The sequence below is a fragment of the Sciurus carolinensis genome, chromosome 9 (assembly GCF_902686445.1).
Source record: "Sciurus carolinensis chromosome 9, mSciCar1.2, whole genome shotgun sequence".
Classification (NCBI taxonomy): domain Eukaryota; kingdom Metazoa; phylum Chordata; class Mammalia; order Rodentia; family Sciuridae; genus Sciurus; species Sciurus carolinensis.
Genome location: NC_062221.1, coordinates 19,459,490 through 19,477,205, shown reverse-complemented (window position 1 = coordinate 19,477,205; position 17,716 = coordinate 19,459,490). Strand labels below are relative to the sequence as shown.

At 38.9% G+C, this 17,716-nt stretch overlaps 1 protein-coding gene and 1 pseudogene across 2 annotated transcripts in view; one reads left to right on the top strand and one right to left on the bottom strand.

The window, feature by feature from the left end:
• Nucleotides 1-615: 615 nt before the first annotated feature.
• On the bottom strand, nt 616-4,681 carry LOC124992869 (heat shock protein HSP 90-beta-like; annotated as a pseudogene).
• Nucleotides 4,682-5,856: 1,175 nt separating this feature from the next.
• Nck1 (NCK adaptor protein 1) overlaps nt 5,857-17,716 on the top strand; it is a 73,830-nt gene continuing 61,970 nt past the window's right edge. The window contains exon 1 of one of the 2 annotated variants that reach the window (XM_047564450.1): nt 5,857-5,986. The gene's annotated coding sequence lies outside the window, so the exon portion shown is untranslated. Of the gene's footprint in view, nt 6,310-17,716 lie in introns of both variants that reach the window. The other variant, XM_047564449.1, reaches the window with a different exon arrangement.

The window sequence follows — 17,716 nt, the reverse complement described above, 5'->3', positions numbered from 1 at the left end:
GTCTCATATATTTAAACAGATATTAAATATGAGAAATATGTCATGAACTTGGTGTCTTTACAGTTATTACACACAGTGATTGTGAAGTGTTAATTTCCATTGCAAATGACACAGAGTTTGTTTGAGTTTCCTGAGAGAGAGGAAGAGCCACTTGCATGTTTGTTTGGAAGCTAGGAAGATAAGAGTATGTGAAACTAAATCTCTGGGACAACTTCTGCTCCATAAGAACACGACTTTATTTCTTCCACGTGTAATTTTGAAGACTTTCTGACTCTCTGTCCTTCCAGTCTGTGCTTTTCTCTTTCACGGTTACCTTATTTCCTTCAACTTCTCTTTTTTCTTTTTTTGTATAAAACTGCATCTTCTCTATTTTATATACTTTAATTTTGGAACAAAGTAAAACAACCAAAAATACTATACAACATCCAGCCCCGCTGCCAAACTAGATAGGGGTTGGGGGTTTAAGGCCCTTGTTTCCTGCCTTAAGACACAAGGACAGGAGAAAAGCCACTAGAACATCAATCAGCAGAGGAAGCCAGGTGGGAAAGGGCCATTCAAGGCTACTGTAGGAGCCAAGGGACACTATACAGAGGGCAGATTTCTCAGTGGCAACTCCTAATCTACTTCTTCCATGTGAGGTGCATTCTCATCACCCTCAGGAGGGGGTATCGCATCAGGGACAGCATTGCTGGGTTCTTCCCCTGTCACTTCATCTTCCTCAATGCCTATGCCTACTTTACCATGTGGTAGATGTGAATGGAGTGGGTCTGGACGGTCCTCAAGGGGGAAGCCAGAAGAGAGCAGTGAAGTTTCAAATTGCAGCACCCACCAGGTCCTTGACAGGCTGTCATTTTTGTCTGTCTCTGCCTTTTGCCACAGGGTCTCTACAATCTGGTGGTCAGGGTTGATCTCCAGGTGCTTTCTGGCCATCGTGTAGCCCATTGTAGAATTGTCTCAAAGTGCCTAGGCCTTCATGATCAGCTCCATGTTGATTGTCCAGTCATAGATGCTGGTGACAGTGCAGCAGGGTGAAGACACAAGCCTACTGGAGATTGTCATCTTCTCAACCTTTTTATCCAAGATTTCCTCCATGAGCTTGCAAAGGTTCTCAAACTTTGTCTCGCCCTCTTCCATTTTCTTCTTTTCCTCCTGTTCTCAGGTTGCTTCAGACCTTCCTTGGTCACAGAGACCAGGCTCTTCCCATCAAATTCCTTGAACTGCTGCATGCAATACTCATCAGTAGCCTCAGTCATTGTCTACCAACTCAAAGACCCTCTTCTGCACATGCTCAACAAAAGTAGATTTGGCCACCGGCTCTATGTTTAATAGATTAACTTCTGTGTCTTCTTCATGCAAGAGACATACTCTGACAGAGAAGTCATCTCATCTCTAGACTGAGAAGTGTGATATCGCAGCAGCTCAGAAAGGTGTCGCCGATTAGTAGCATCTTCATGGATTCCAAGCTTAAGATTTTTAGGGAATGCCTCATAGAATTTTTTGTAGTTCTTCTTGTCTTCTGTCAACTCAGAGAAGAGTTCAAGGCACTTCTTCACAATGTTTTTGCAGATGACTTTCAAGATTTTGCTCTGCTACAGTATTTCTCAGGAGATATTTAGGGCAGGTCCTCAGAGTCAACAGCACCATGAATAAAGTTAACATACTCTGGTATCAGCTCATCGCAGCTGTCCATGATGAACACACAACAGACAGAGAATTTAGTGTTGTTATTCTTCTTGTTCTTAAAGAGGTCAAAGGGAGCCTACTGTGGGATGAACAGCAATTGCCTGAAATTCCAAAAGACCTTCTATGAATAAGTGCTTGACTACCAGGTGGTTCTTCCCAGACATTAATGAGGCTCTTGTAAAAGTCTCCATATCCTTCCTGAGTAATGCCATCAGAGTGTCTGGTAAACAGGCTTGGTCTTGTTCAGTTCTTCATGATAAATATATTTCTCCTTAATCTTCTTTGTTTTCTTTCTCTCATCCTTACCAGTGTCATCCTCCTCATCTGAGCTCACATCTTTAATCTTGGGTTTCTCCTCATCATCTTTATCTTCCTCTTCTTTCTCACCTTTCTCTTTCTCTGTCTCATCATCACTGATTTCCTTCACTGATTTCCTTCACTCGTTCCTTCTCCAAATAAAGGGTGATTGGATAGCCTATGAACTGCTAGCGCTTCTTCACCACTTCTTTGACCCACCTCTCCTCGTAGGTGGAGAATGACTTTAATACCCTGGCCAGCGGGCTCACCATGATCAGCTCATACAGAGAAGAGTTCCCCAGCAGAAGATTCCCAGCCATACTGTTCATCATCATTATGCTTTGTGATCACAACCACTTTCTCTGCCACCAGATAGGCAGGATAAAGTCCTACACCAAATTGCCCAATCAAGGTTATGTCTGCACCAGCCTGAAGATCCTCCAAAAATGCTTTAGTACCAGACTTGGCAATGGTTCCTGAGTTGTTTATGAGATCAGCCTTGGTCATGCCAATGCCTGTGTCCACCAAAGTCAGGGACCTTTACTGAGGATTGGGGATGATGTCAATTTTCAGCTCTTTACCACTGTCCAACTTGGAAGGGTTTGTGAGGCTCTCATGTGAATCTTGTCCAAGGCATCAGAAGCATTAAAGATCAATTCCTGAAGGAAAATTTCCTTGTTGGAATAGAAGGTATTGATGAGAGACATGAGTTGGCAATTTCTGCCTGAAGATAAAGGTCTCCACTTCTGTAGGCATCTCAAAGAGAAAAGACTTTGAGTATTACAGAGTAGGGTGGGCCAGAACACATCACCTAGGCTGTGCGAGGGTGACTCAAGACTCAACTCCTCTTGCATATATATATATATATATACACATATATATTTTGAAATATATATGTTTTAGTTGTCAATGAACCTTTACTTATTTATTTATTTATATGTGATGCTGAGAATGGAACCCAGTGCCTCACACATGCTAGGCAAGTGCTCTACCACTGAGCCACAACCCAATCCCCTGCTCATATATTTTTGATGGAGGTTTTATGTGTGTGTGTGTTGGTGTGCGTGTGTGCATGAAAGCCTGTCTTTCGTTGTTTTTTTGGCAGTACTGGGAATTGAGGGCTTAGCACATGGTAGGCAAGGCAAGTGCTCTACCACTGAGCTACATCCCCAGTTTTTTTTTGGTTTGAAGATTTAACTCAGAGGTGCTTTACCACTGGGCTACATTCCGAACCCTTTAAAAAAATTTTTTTTTTGAGACAGGTACTCATTAAGTTGCTTAGGGTGTGACTAAATTGCTGAGGTTGGCCTTGAATTTGCAATTCTCCTGCCTCAATCTCCAGAGCTACTGGGATTACAGGCATACCAGCCCCTAGTGCTTCTTTAAAAAAATATTTTTGAGATAGGGTCTCACCAAGTCCTGGTGACTGACTTTGAGCCTCTCCCTCATTTGCACCTGCTTTTTTTTCTTTTGTGGTGTGGAGGATAAAACCCAGGCCCTTGTGTAAGCCAGGCAAACACTCTACACTGAGCTTCTACCCCACAGCCCCAAACATCTTTATTGCTTGAATAGGAGGCATACAGTAGCCAACAGATCTGGATCAAAATCTTGGGAAGGGTCTACTCAGATCATGGCTCTTTCAATATACAGATTCTTTTCCAAAATAAAACCTAAATTTATGATTTAAGCATATTTTTTCTGGGTTAATTAGTGGTATAAATTATGTCAACTCAAGTATTGTATTTTATTTGTCATTTTGTATGCATACCTTCTGCCTCCATCACATGCTGAATTTGTAACTAGAACTGAAGTGGAGTCAGGTTCTACTATGTTCACTGATTTTGGAGAACTAGTTTCAACTTCTGGACAATGGTTTCTTCAAATTAATATAATAGTTTGTCAACTCATAAATGTTATAAAATGTATCAAGTAACAAGGAAACCATTATGTTAACTTGGGCTGCCATAACAAAATATTACAGGCTGGGTGGCTTAAACAATAGGAATTTTATTTTCTCACAGTTAAGGGAGATTGAAAGTCCAAGATCACACACGGTTGACTTGGGGTGAGGGATTTCTTCCTGGTTTCAGAAGACTGTCTTCTCTCAGTGTTCTCACATGGTTCTCACACGTTTTTCTTTTTATTTAAAGATAAAATCACGGGTCTGGGGAGGTAGCTCTGTCAGTAGAGTGCTTGCCTTGTAAGCACAAGGCCCTGGGTTCCATCCCCAGAACCCAAAAAATAAATAAACAAAATAGAATCACTAATCTTATAGGATTAATTAGTTCCTCACCCTTTTGACCTCATTGAACCTTACTTAATCACACCCCCCCCTTTTTTTTGTACTGGGGATTGAACCCAGAAGCACTTAATCACTGAGCCACATTCCCAGCCCTTATTTATTTCTTGTATTTTATTTAGAGACAGGGTGTCCCCGCGGTTGCTTAGGGCCTCGCTAAATTGCTGAGACTGGCTTTGAACTCGAGATCATCCTTCCTCAGCTTCTGGAGTCACTGGGATTACAGGCATATGCCACTGTGCCCTGTCCTAACCTTACTTACCTATTAAAGTCTATCTCCAATACAGTCATGTTGGGGGTTAGGACTTTCGCAATGAATTTTGCAGGGATACGATTCAGTCCGTAGTAGATATGATAACTCTCAACTTTATTCAAACCCTTAAATTCAAAATTCTTATGCATTATTCAATTTGGACACTAATAATGGAATGCAGACAGACAGTACTTATTTTTAACTTTCACTCTCTACTTGTCTCAGCGAACTTGAGGTTAGAAGGGACCATAGGTAATTCATACTTTTCCTTGTGATCCTACACAAGGCAGGTTAACCACATACATCCATTAGCACTCTAGTGAATTTTTGAGACTTGCAGTCAGGTCCAAGATCAAAAGTAAAATACATTAATGCCTTCAACAAAAATAATGACCACGTATCATGTGTTAGGCCCTGGGGAAAAAGTGAACGCTAACATGGTTCCTGACTTAATGGAGTTTACAATCAAGGAAGGGCTACAGTTCAGGTAGGGAAATACCTGTTCCTAGAAAGGTTCTTAACCCTGCAGGCTTCCCTGAATAGCGACACCTAAACCAAATCACAAAGATCTTTGGGAAGGAGGAAGGTTTTTTTCTTTCTTTCTTTCTTGTTTTTTTTGGTGGAGGTGGTGGTGGTGGGGTTGTAGTACTGGAGTGGGGGAGGACCAATTTACTGATACCCCAGCAGGTGGCTGGAGCCAAGCCGCTAAGAATGGGCAGATCAAGCTGGGAAGGTAACAGTACTTTTAACAACAGGGCTGTTAAGCTGAGAGTGGAAGACACGACTCGCACAAGGACGCTTTGAGGACCCTTAGACTCAGTTTAGTTTGGTTGTGGCTCCAATTAAGCATAAGTCTTACATTTCCCACCTCCTAGTCTTCCATTTCCAGGAGTTTGCTTTTCTTGTCGCTCCCCTCCCCCTAAGAATCTTCAGTTGGGAGATTGTCCAGATTGTTCAGTTGATTTGTCCAGGTGCACAAATCAGGAGGAACCAAGGCAGTTAGGGCTGAATTCGGGACGCAGTCTTGTCTACTGTGGGATTTCTGCAGCAGCGCTAAGCAGGGAGGATCAAAGTCATCAGCCAAAGGAGCCGGGGGGGTAAAAGCCGAGAGACACCACCAGGCCCAGCGCTCCTCAACCTCTCCCTTACCATCGCGCAGCCTCAGCTCACTCAACACCCAGCACAGCACTTGATTGACAGGTGGGCTCGCCCAATCCCGGAACGGCGTAGACCGCTGTCGCGTCAGGGACGGGGAAAGCGGGGACTGAGCGTATCAGATTGGGCCGGGAAAGGGTTTCCTGCCCGCGCGGACCCGCCCTCTCGCCGCGCGCCCCGCCCCTCTCCAGAGAGCTACGCGGCGGCGGAGCGCAGGCCTCGTGCCGTAACGGCCATCCCGGCGGCGTCCCGGTGCCCTCCTCAATTGACTGGAGCCGCCTGGGCACGGCAGAGGGAAGGTGAGACGGCCTTGCCGGCGGGCAGACACACACAGCCCTTCCGTCCCCCGTCGGTGCACACCGCCTGGTCTCGCTTCCTCTTCCCCGGCGAAGTTAGCCCCGGGGGCGCCGTCTGCCGGCGCGGAGCTGAGCCGGAGGGGGCGGGGAGGCCGCTCGGCGGAGGCTGGGCGTCTGCGCCGCGGCTCGGGGCGACCCCGCGGCCTCCCTCCTGCTCCCGGAACGCCGCCCCTGCGAGGCTGGAAGGTCGAGCGCGCCGTGCGCTGCCTCCGTGTCCTCCTGATAAAGTCTTGTGGCCAGCTCTGGCGTCATCCGAGGCCGGGAAGGTAGGGACGCGGTGGGGAAAGAAGGGAGCTCGCACCTCCAGCCCCGAGAGGGGAGCCCCCGGTGCCCCGAGCGCGGCGGACGTCCGCGGGGCGCGCCCTCTGCCCCTCCCCTCGCGGCCCGGCCGTTCTCCTTGATCTGGTGGAAATCTGGGTGTTAACTTTTCAGGGTGACGACCCGCTTTAGCTTTGTGCGCGAGTTGCTTGGGCTTTGAGCTTTTGACATGAGTTGTGGCATGTCCGGTTTAAAAAATTTTTTTTTCGATAGGTTGATTTTGTGCCCTCTAATGTGTTTTCCAGACAAGTTAATTCACTGTTAGAGGCTGGGGAGGCTGGGTTTTGTTTAAAGCTGATAACCATAACGCAGGCGCTCAGTTAATGTCGAACTGCTGGACCGAAGTCATTTGAAAACAGTTCTGCCCGTTACATTAGGTAAGAAGCCTTAAGAGTTAGGAAATAATGAGTCGAGGTTCAGAGAACTAACCTCATCTTGGGAGGGGAGCAGTGAAGCCCAGCGTCTGGCTAAAAGTGTTGCAAGAGGTCTGCATTTTTAAAATCTTACTTTGATAGCTTTATGGCAAACCAACCATAACGATTTCTTAAACTAACCTGGAAATCATTGTACCTAAAGTCTCAGCTTTCAGTGAGGTCGCAGAGTAGGTGGGGGAAATAACCCAAGAAAAAAGTTTTTTTGGTAATTGTTAATCTTGTTAGTAACTCACCTACGCATTGGTTGGTCAATATTACATTCATTTCATTTGTGGTCAAACTGATTTTCTTTGGGAAAATTGGGATCTGGAGGATTCGACTTAGCACCAATAAACATAGTTTGCTGAGTATTAAGTCTGCTCTGCTTGTGTTCGCATATTAAATTTGAAGATATTTGTCTTATTTTTCTAAGTATTATCTTTTTGTCTAGATTTTCCCAGTACTCTCAGGTTCACATAAATAAAACTCGAAATATACTGTTATGTTTGATTAGACATTGATACTTATGCTGCTGTTTTCTTATTTTTCTTTTGGACATTTGAGAACTTTCTTTCCAAACCTTAGTAGATTTGATGTGATTATTTTTGTAAATAAGTCCCTTGTGAGAAAAAATAAATTTACTTACTTCGATATGTGGAAAAATGTCATGAAGTTCTCCAGCAACACCAGAAATCAAATGATTATTTAATTGATAAGTAAAATTGAAGAGAATTTTTAAAAATTTTTTTTATTTTTAGTTATAGGTGGACACAATATCTTTATTTTTTATGTAGCGTTGAGAATGGAACCCAGGGTCTCCTGCATGCTAGGGAGCGCTCTACCGCTGAGCCACAACTCCAGCTGCGAGAATTCTTGAAATCATTGAACATTGAAAAATTTTTTCCTAAAGTCCTTTTGTGCTGTTTTAGGAAGAAAACTGACAGGCTGAATATGGCATTTAAAGATAAATTAAGGCAGCAATTAGTTCTGGATGATCCTTATAAGTCAAAATCTATGTCAGAGTCAGAACTTAGGAAGTCTTCCCTTCAAAACATTCCATATGCTGACTGTTTTGGTGACGTTGTATAACAGTATACTTTTAGTTACCCAGACACAAACCTTGGTATCATATCTTGTCCACGTAACTTAACATTCACTTTGCTTTTTCTTCATTTTCTTTACAATTAATGTTTGGGTGGGATAGGTAGCTTAGTGGTAGAGCACCTAGGTAGCATGTAAAAGACTCAGTCCCCAGCACTGCAAATTAAAAAAAGAAAAATACGTTTCTTTACATTTCTGCACTATTTTAATTTTATCTGAATTGCACACCAGCTTTAACTGGATTTTCTTCCTGACTTTTTTACAACTCTGTCGTGACTGCTGCTAGATCTTAAAAAACAATGCTTTGAATACATCCCTCACTGTTGAGAACCAGCGATGTCTTTGTTATCTACAGAGCATAGTTCAGAATTCATAACCTTTCAACAATCTGCTCAAAACCTACTTTTCTAATGCCAGAAGTATTTCTCTATAGGAACTGTACACTCTAACAAAAATAATCATTCTCACTTGCACTGTGTATTTTCTAACCTTTTTATTCATACCTTTCGAAACTTTGAATTTTGAAATATATATAGGCTGCCTACTCTTTACAACGAAAATTTCCCCTTAAATTGTCCAGGTAGCAAATGAAAAAATTTTGTTGAAGTTACATTTTGATACTTCAGTACAGTCTTCCAGGTGTTTTGTTTCCTGTGATGTTGCTTTTTCTTTGAACTCATAGACCTTTTTTTTGTTATAATTTTATGTCTACCTGTGTGATAGTATCATAGAACATTATTGCTGGAATGTTAGAAACCAAATTTTCGTTTTATAGATAGGGAAATTGAAATCCATATGGAATAACTACACTAAAATTCACACCTTGCTGTGAGGCAAATCTGATCTCTTTTTTTCAAGTTTTGTGTATTTATAGAACTATACTGCTACTCTTCTTTTGTCATATTTACCTCATGTTTTTGTGTTTTAGCACAGGGGAACCTTCATGACTTGCATTGTGAATTCATTATAAATTATTACAACCAATAATTTCAAGTCTACATACAACCTTTTCTTAATATATTATTATTTATACATATGTGCATATGTACATATTTTTTTTTCAGGGGGTACTGGAGATTGAACCTAGGGATCTTTACCACTGAGCTACATCATCATCCCTTTTTGTTTTTAAAGACAGGGTCTCAAGAAGTTACTTTTTGCTAGGTTGCTGAGGCTGACCTTGAACTTGTGATCCTCCTAAGTCACTTGCCAGGATTGTAGGCATGGGCCAGTGTGCTTGACTGTATCTATATACAATCTTTTTTCTATGCTTGTTAGCTTTGTTAACAGCATTAGAGCATCAGCAAAAATAATACTGTCATCTCTATGTTGAGTCCTGTGACCCACTAAAGAATGAATGAAATTTAGTTCTTTTGTTTGTACTTCTTGGTAAAGAGGATATCTGGGGTCCTTGAAGGTAATGCAGAATGATTGAAGTAATGTAGGTTTGGAGAAAACCTGGAGGGTGTATCATACAACTAAATCTAGCTAGATGTTCTAGTAGTCATTAGAAAAGCACAAATCACATTTTGCTACTTTTTGTCATCTTGTTTGTCTGTTAAGAACCAGCAGTACATCTGTTTGTTGAGTAAAACATTCTAAAAGTCACATTCCATTTTGGGAAGTTAGCTTTTATATATTTTCCCCTCACATTCCCCCCCCCTCCCCCCTTAACTCTTTCTGTTAATAGAGGCAGTGTAGGGTTGTCTTGGTATTTTTCTTATATGTAAGTAGCAAGAGTTGAATGGTTTAAAACAGCATAGAAAACTATTGAGTGAAATCATTCAGAAGAGAATGAATGTTTCCTCTTTTGGTCTGAAACAAGCTGTTTTTCATTTACTTTTTGGTTGTTAATAATGATGTTTTTATTTGTTTAATAAATTACTACCTAAAATAAACTGTTGAAACACCAATTCTCTTGTTCCTTTTTTCTAAAGTTATACTTACGGATTGGAAAACTGGATTTTGGTATGGTTTGAAGGACTTCTGCTTTTGGTCAGATAGACCAATTGAGTAAAGAAAACGGTGAGAATATATGGATTTTTTTGAAGAACTGATGCTTTTCAAGAATATTTTTGAAAAAAGAATCAGCCTTTTCTTCCAAAGATTTCGGCAGATATTCTCCAAATCATGTCACAGTGTAGAGCAGCTCATGTAAGAGATATAACAAAGAATTTAATATGCTCTGCACTTAAGTATTCCAGTAATATTGCAGACATTTTATTAATTTAATAGGATGTTGAAGATATTCCTTGAAAATGCTTGATCAACTTGGTGCATGGCACAAGCCTGTAATCCCAGTGACATGGGCCGGTTAAAATGGGAAGATGGAAAATTCCTGACCAGCCTGGGCAATGTAGTGAGACCTGTCTCAAATAAAAAAAATTTGAAAAGGACTGGGGATGTAGCTCATTGGTAGAGCGCCCAATCCTGTGAGGAGAAAAAGGAAAAAAGAAAAAAAAAAAAGACTCTGTCACTTCCAGGTATTACATTATTATTATTATTTTTGACTGTGCTAGGGATCAAACTTGGGGCCTTGTACATGCTAGACAAGTTATCTGTGATAGAGCTACATAATGAAAAAATTAGAAACATTTAAAATATTTTGTGTGCAACCTATCCCCATCCCAGTAACTCTACTTGCTGCCCTAGAAAATCAGTTACTTTTGCTTTCTATGTTTCTTTTCATTTTCTTTCCATGTCCTTCAGAAAAACCCTATAAGGTCTTGCATGATAATGGCTTTTGCTGGTTTCTTGGTGGCTTCTCTTGCCTCTCTCCCTTTCCTCTTAGGGCCTTGAATAGCTAAGCTCTTCTTTGCCTCTGAGCCTGTGAACATACTTTTCCCTGTAACCAGATGATTCCCTTTGGTTAATTGGTATTGTTTTCTGCTAGAAACAGAAAGATGCCAAATAACAATTTTTCTTTCATGCCAGAAAAATCCAGGGTTGGAATGACATTAATTTATTAAATGTTATTTCCAGGTATGTGTGTGTGTGTGTGTGTGTATGTGTGTTTTGCTATTTTAACTAGTTTTGAAATAAAGATCTTTTGTATGAGGCTTTAAACATTTTTCCTTTTTTTAAAAATATGTTCCTGTTGTATCCAATTGAAAATTTAATTTTTTTATTACCTATGAATGTATTTAAATGTGTACCTCAACATATTTTTGTATTTGTAGACAGTCATGTAACCCATGGTCCAGGTCAAGACATAGAATGTATCCGGTGCTTTAAAAGACACCATCCTACCCTCTCCTAATCAATATTCCTTACCTTCCCCTCAGAAATAATCACTCTTCTGACCTTTATCACTATAAATTATTTTTGCTTATTCTTGAACTTCGTGTAAGTAGAAACTCTCTCTCTCTCTCTCTCTCTCTCTCTCTCTCTCTCTCTCTCTTTGTCTCTCTCTCTCACACTCACTCTTGTGGTTGACTACTTTTGCTCAACATGGTGTTTATGACCTTCATCCGTGATGTTGGGTGCAGCAGCCCTTTTTCACTGATGATAGTATTCAGTTGGATGAATATACTGTAATTAAAAATCCAGCAGTTTTTGAACCTACTTGAACCAGTCCTATATGGTTGATACATTGTAGTTTTCTGGAATTTCTCCAGTTACATAAAATTTATGACTCTTGTCTTTTTTTGTTTAGCCCCACCTCCGTTGACGGAGTATATCATGCAGTAGATTGCAATGAAAGGCTGAGATCTTACATCACTGAAATCTTTGTTGTTTTTGTATTCTTACTTGATTTGTTTGGGTAACAAATTCTAGGTTGAAAATAATTTTCCTTGAGAATTCTGATGGCATTATTACTTGATTCTTTTCCAACTTGTCATCCATTTGGGAATTCTGCAAACATTCTGATTCTTGATCATTAATTTCTTTTTCCTTTCTGGAATTTTCTATTTCTTGTATTCTGAAATTTCATAAGGTTGTGACTTGGTATACATCTATATTTTAAATTTGTTCTAATTAGTTATAAATGACAGTAGAATGGATTTTGACACATAGATAAATGAAGTATAACTGGTATACACCTATTTTTAATGTGTTTTCTTGGATGTTGTATCTTCTAAATCTGTGGAATTATGTTCCTTAGTTCTGGGAAATTTTCTTAAATTATTCATTGACGGTTATATTAGTCTGCTAGGGCTATTGTAAAATAACACAAACTGGACAACTTAAACAGTGTAAATTTATTTTCTCACAGTTTTGGAGGCTAGAAGTCCAAGGTGCAGTCAGGATTAGTTTCTCATGACACCTGTCATCTGGTTTTTCTGTGGGGAGAGATCTCTACCCTCTTTTTTTTGTTTAAGGTCCTTCTCTATGATCTCATTTAATATTAGTTACCTCCTCCTTAAAGACCTGCTTCCATACACATTCACAGTGGGAGTTAAAACTTCAACATAAGAATTTGGGGAAGGTGGGGCATACGATCTTTAACTGTGATTTCTGCTTTTGTTTCTTTTCTGAAATTTGTCATTATTGCATCTCTTAGACCAGTTTTCTAATTTTCTTTTTTCTCATCTTTTTCATCTCCTAGGTTTTGGTAATATGTACTTTATTTCCTTAATGTTCTATTGAATTTTCCGTTTTGCTGTCAGGATTTTTGATTTCTCAAAAGCTCTTTTTTCATTGCTGAAAAATTCATTTTTAATATAACATCCATGTTTTTTTTTTTTTTTTTTGTGCTGGGGATTGAACCCAGGGCCTTGTGCTTGCGAGGCAGGCACTCTACCAACTGAGCTATATCCTCAGCCCCATCCTGTGATTTTTCATGGATGCAGATTCTCTTCTGATTTCTGAGGCTATAAAAGACTATTTATTTATTTATTTATTTTTCGTGGCACTGGAGATAGAGCCCAGGGGCACTCTACCACTGAGCTACATCCTAGCCCATTTTTATTAAAAAAAAAAAAAATTATTTTAAGTTGTAAATGGACACAATACTTTATTTATTTATTTTTATGTGGTGCTGAGGATTGAACCCAGTGCTTCACACATGCTAGGCAAGTGCTCTGCCACTGAGCTCCAGCTGCAGTCCCATCTTAGTCCTTTTTTATTTTTCATTCTTTTTAGATGAGCCTTGATAAATTCGCAGGCTGACCTCAAACTTGGGATCCTCCTGCCTCAACCTCCCAAATCACTGGGATTACAAGCGTGAGCCAACACACCCAGCTCTTTTTATTTTATTTTGAGACAGGGTTTCACCAAGTTGCCCAGGCTGGCCTCATACTTTGATCCTTCTGCCTCAGCCTCCTGAGTCGCTGGGATTGTAGGTCTGGGCTGCTGCACTGGCTGAAATGACTTATTAGAGAAAACAAAACAAACAAAACTCCAAAACCAAAACAAAACACAAACCCAATTTTTATCTCCTTGTAGACGTTTCTTCTAAATTTTTTTTTTTCTCCATTTCCTTTTGTCTCTGTTATGTCTGAGTCTTACTTTAGATATGTAACCCTTGAGTGATCAGTAACTAAAAAGCCTACACTAATTGGAATTCACTGACTTTGAACTTCATGGCATGATATTCTAAAGTGAGCAAGTGTTGTTGAAAAACCTGTTGTCTACGAGGTGTTTACTTTTGGGCCATGCACATGAAGGAAAACTTAAATTTACCTCAGGACTGAAGGTTGACTATCAAGGGTGTGTGTGTGTGTGTGTTTGTGTTTGGAGTAGGGCAGTATATTTCTCTTTCCCCTGTATTTGGTAAGGTACACAGACTTCAAGTGTATCTGGTGGCCTCTACTTTGGGATTCTGAAAGGACGACCTGAAACACTTTTTAGAGAGTAAACCAACAGACTTCTGTTAGTGAGTCTAGGGTAGACAATAGGTAGATGTTAAGTATTCAACTGCTTCTCAGACTGCTTTTACCCCGTCTTCATATATTTAACTCCCTCTTGCCTTTTAGGGAGTACTGTGTACTGCCAGTTCCTGACTCTTAAGAATTTTAGGGCATAAATTGGGTTTTTCCAATTCCTGGTTTAGGCTTCACCTTTCTGAAATTCACTAAATAATTCAGTTACCAATTGTCCACCTGTCTTTTAGCTTCTGAAACTTTGTTGCTTTAAAATTTTTTAAAGGATTATTAAAACAGATGAATATTTGAAAGAGACTGTGGCAACACAGAAGGTTTAAAATAGTACTATCTGGTTGTTTATATAAAAAGTTTTGCCTACTTTGTGTTTGTTTAGACTGTTTCTGTTTTCCATTAATAAAGCTGTTTGTAGACTACTGCTTGTCTTCCTACAAAGAAACTGAAGTTTATAAACTTGGAATTTCCTGAAGCTATTTAACTTAATCTTAGGCATGTCATGAAATTTACGAGTAAGAATCGGTAGGATACTACTGTATGATCAAAGAGATGGGATACTTATTTAATGTAAAATCTCATTTGAATTTTTTTCTTATTTTGCTGGGTGTGGTTGTGTACTCCTGTAATGCTGGCTACTCAGGTTGAGGCAGGAAGATTGCCTACTTCAGGCCAACCAAAGCAACATAGACAATATATAAATATATATATAGGGATTGGGATGTAACTCAGTGGTACCGGGTCCCATCCCCAGCAGCCCCCACCCCCACCCGCAATCTTATTTTTCGAAAATATATTTTTAATTTTAATCGACACGTAGTAATTGCATTTATTTATGGATGCAGTGTGACATTTGAATACTTATGTACAACACTAAGGATCAGATCAGGGTAATTGGTATATCTGTCACCTCAACTATATCTCATTTCTTTGTGTTAGGAACAATGATCCCTCATAGTTACTTTGAAGTATTTTATTCATTATCAACTATAGCTATCCTAATGTGCTTCAGAAGTCATTTTTCTATCCAGCTCCACCTCTGTACCTATTAACCACCTCTTCATCACCCCCATCCCCAGCCACCCCAAACACTTCCATGGCTTTGGTAACCACTATTCTAAGGTTATATACTTCTCTGTGGTTTCATACAAATTTAGGACTGTTTTTTTCTATTTCTGTGAAAATGTCCTTGATATTTTGGTAGGAATTACATTAATCTGTAGATTGATTTGGTATTATGAACATCTTAACAATATTTTCTTCCAGTCCATGGATGTGGAATGTCCTATTGTTTTGCATCCTCTTCAGTTTCTTTCAAGAGCGTTTTGTACTTTTCATTGAAGAGGTCTCTCATTTCCTTGATTAAATCTATTCATAGGTATTTATTTTTGTAGATTTTATGAATGGCATTGATTTCTTGATTTCTTTCTTAGTTTTATTCTTGGCATATAAAAATGCTACTAATTTTTATATGTTGATTTTTATATCTTGTAGTTTTCCTAATTTATTTTTAATTTTTTTGATTGCATCTTTAGGTTTTTCTTATAAAATCATGTCATTGCAAAGGGGACTCTTATCTCTCAACTCTATCCCCATCATCCAATCATATGATTTTTAATTCTTTATATTTTTGTGATGTGTTAGGTTTATCGATTTGCATATATTGAACTATCCTTGCATTCCTAAGATAATCCCACTTGTTTCATAGTATGATCTTTTTATGATATGTTCTTGAATTTGATCTGCTAGTATTTAAGCATTTTTCTGTCTGTTATTATTGGAGATACTGGTCTATAATTTCCTCTTTTGTGTGTGTCCTTTTTTGGTTTTGGTATAGGGTAAATTTGGGAAGTTTCCCATCCTTCCAGTACTTCAGACTAGTTCAAGAAAATTGGCATAATTTTCTAAATGATCGGTGAAATTCAGTAGTGTCACACTTTTGGTCTTGGGTTTTTCTTTTTTGGGAAAGTTTTATTGCTAGTTTGGTGCAGATTTTCCCTGTGCTAATTGCTCAACTTTGGTAAGTTAGGTGTCCAGATATTTATCCATTTCTTCTAGATTTTACAGTTTGTTGAGGTATAGTTGTTCATTGTATTCCTTAATGATCCTTTGTATTTCTGTAGTATCAGTTTTTAATGTCTGGAGAGAGAAGACTCAAATTACTAAAATACACGATGCAAAAGGAAATATCACGACAGACACCACTGAGATACAGAACATAATGAGAAGCTACTTTGAAAATCTGTATTCCAACAAAATAGAAACTACCGAAGACATTGACAAATTTCTAGAGACATATGCTCCCCCAAGCTGAACCAGGAGGACATACATAATTTAAACAGATCAATATCAAGCAATGAAATAGAAGAGGCCATTAAAAATCTACCATGCAAGAAAAGCCCAGGACCAGACGGATTCTCAGCCGAGTTCTACAAGACCTTCAAAGAAGAACTCATTCCAATACTTCTCAAAGTATTCCAGGAAATAGAAAAGGAGGGTACCCTACCGAACTCAGTTTTAATGTCTGGTTTTTCATCTCTGATCTTATTTATTTGGGTCTTCCTTCTCCTGTTTTCCCCTTGTTTAGTATGATTAAGGTTTATTAATTTTGGGATTATCTTTTCAAATAACTTAAATTTCATTTATAATAATTTGTTTTTAGCCTTTATTTCTACTTATATCTTTGCTTACTTACTAATTTTCTTCTAGTTTTGGGTTTGATTTGTTCTTTTCTAGTTCCTTGCATTGCATCATTAGGTTATTTGAAATGTTCTTGGATTGTGGTGTTCTTTTGTTGTTTTGTTGTGTTTTTGTGGCACTGGGGATTGAACCCAGGGGTGCTGTACCACTGATCTACATCCCAAACCCTTTTTATTTTTCATTTTAGACAGGGTCTACTAAATTGCCCAGGCTGGCCGTGAACTTGTGATTCTCCTTCCTTAACTTCCCAAGTAGCTGAGATTACAGGTGTGTACCACACCACCTGGCTTGAAATCTATTTTTTGTTATAGGCTCTTATTACTATAAAGTTCCCTCTTAGGATGTCCCCCCCCCGCCCCTTCAGTATCCCATAGGTTTTGGTGTGTTGTGCTTTCTTTTTAATTTATTTCAAGACATTTTTAAATTTCCCTTTTGATTTCCTAATCAACCCATTGCTTATTTAAGAGGATGTTGTCGGAAATTCACATATTTGTACACTTTCCAAAGTTGATTTCTAGTTTTATACCTTTGTGGTTACAGAAGATACTGACTGATTTGAATTTTTTTTTAATTTGCCAACACCTATTTCATGGCATAATATATGGTGTATCCTGGAGAATGTCCATGTGCTAAGAAGAAGAATAACACAACCACGTATCATTAGGTAATGATCGTCTCTTTACAGTTTTTGATTTAAAGCATATTTATCTGATATAAATGTGTTTATTCCTTCTAACTTTTGTTGCATCATGTATCTTTCTCTTCCAGTCCTGTGCCTGTTTGCTGGTAAAGTGAGTTTCTTGTGAGGAGCATATTGAGTCTAGTATTTTTAGCCACCCATTCAGGTTGTGTCTTTTAATAGGATTTTAGTCCATTTACATTCAAAGTTATTGATAAGGAAAGATAACTTTTGTCAACCTTTTAATTTTTTTGAGTGTTTTGTATATCCTTCGTTCCTTTCTTCCTCTTGATAACCTTTGTGGTTTGGTGGTTTTCTGTATCAATAGTGTTTGATTCCCTTTCTCTTTTGTGTATCTCCACTACTGTTGAGTTTTGTACTTGATACGTGTTTTTGTGATAGTAGTTAGCTTTTTGCTTCTGGTATAGGAACTTCAGCATTTTTTGTGGGGTCATTCTGAGAGCAATAAATTCCTTCAGTTTGTGTTTGTCTTTGTCTTGGACAGACTTAATTTTTTCCTCTTTTCTGAAAGATTGGTTTGCTGGTATAGTTGTTTTTAAATTTTTTTTTTTTTTTCAATCTGTATCTTTATGTTTATATTTGTAACATGCTACCATATGTTAAAATATTATACATGAGGTAG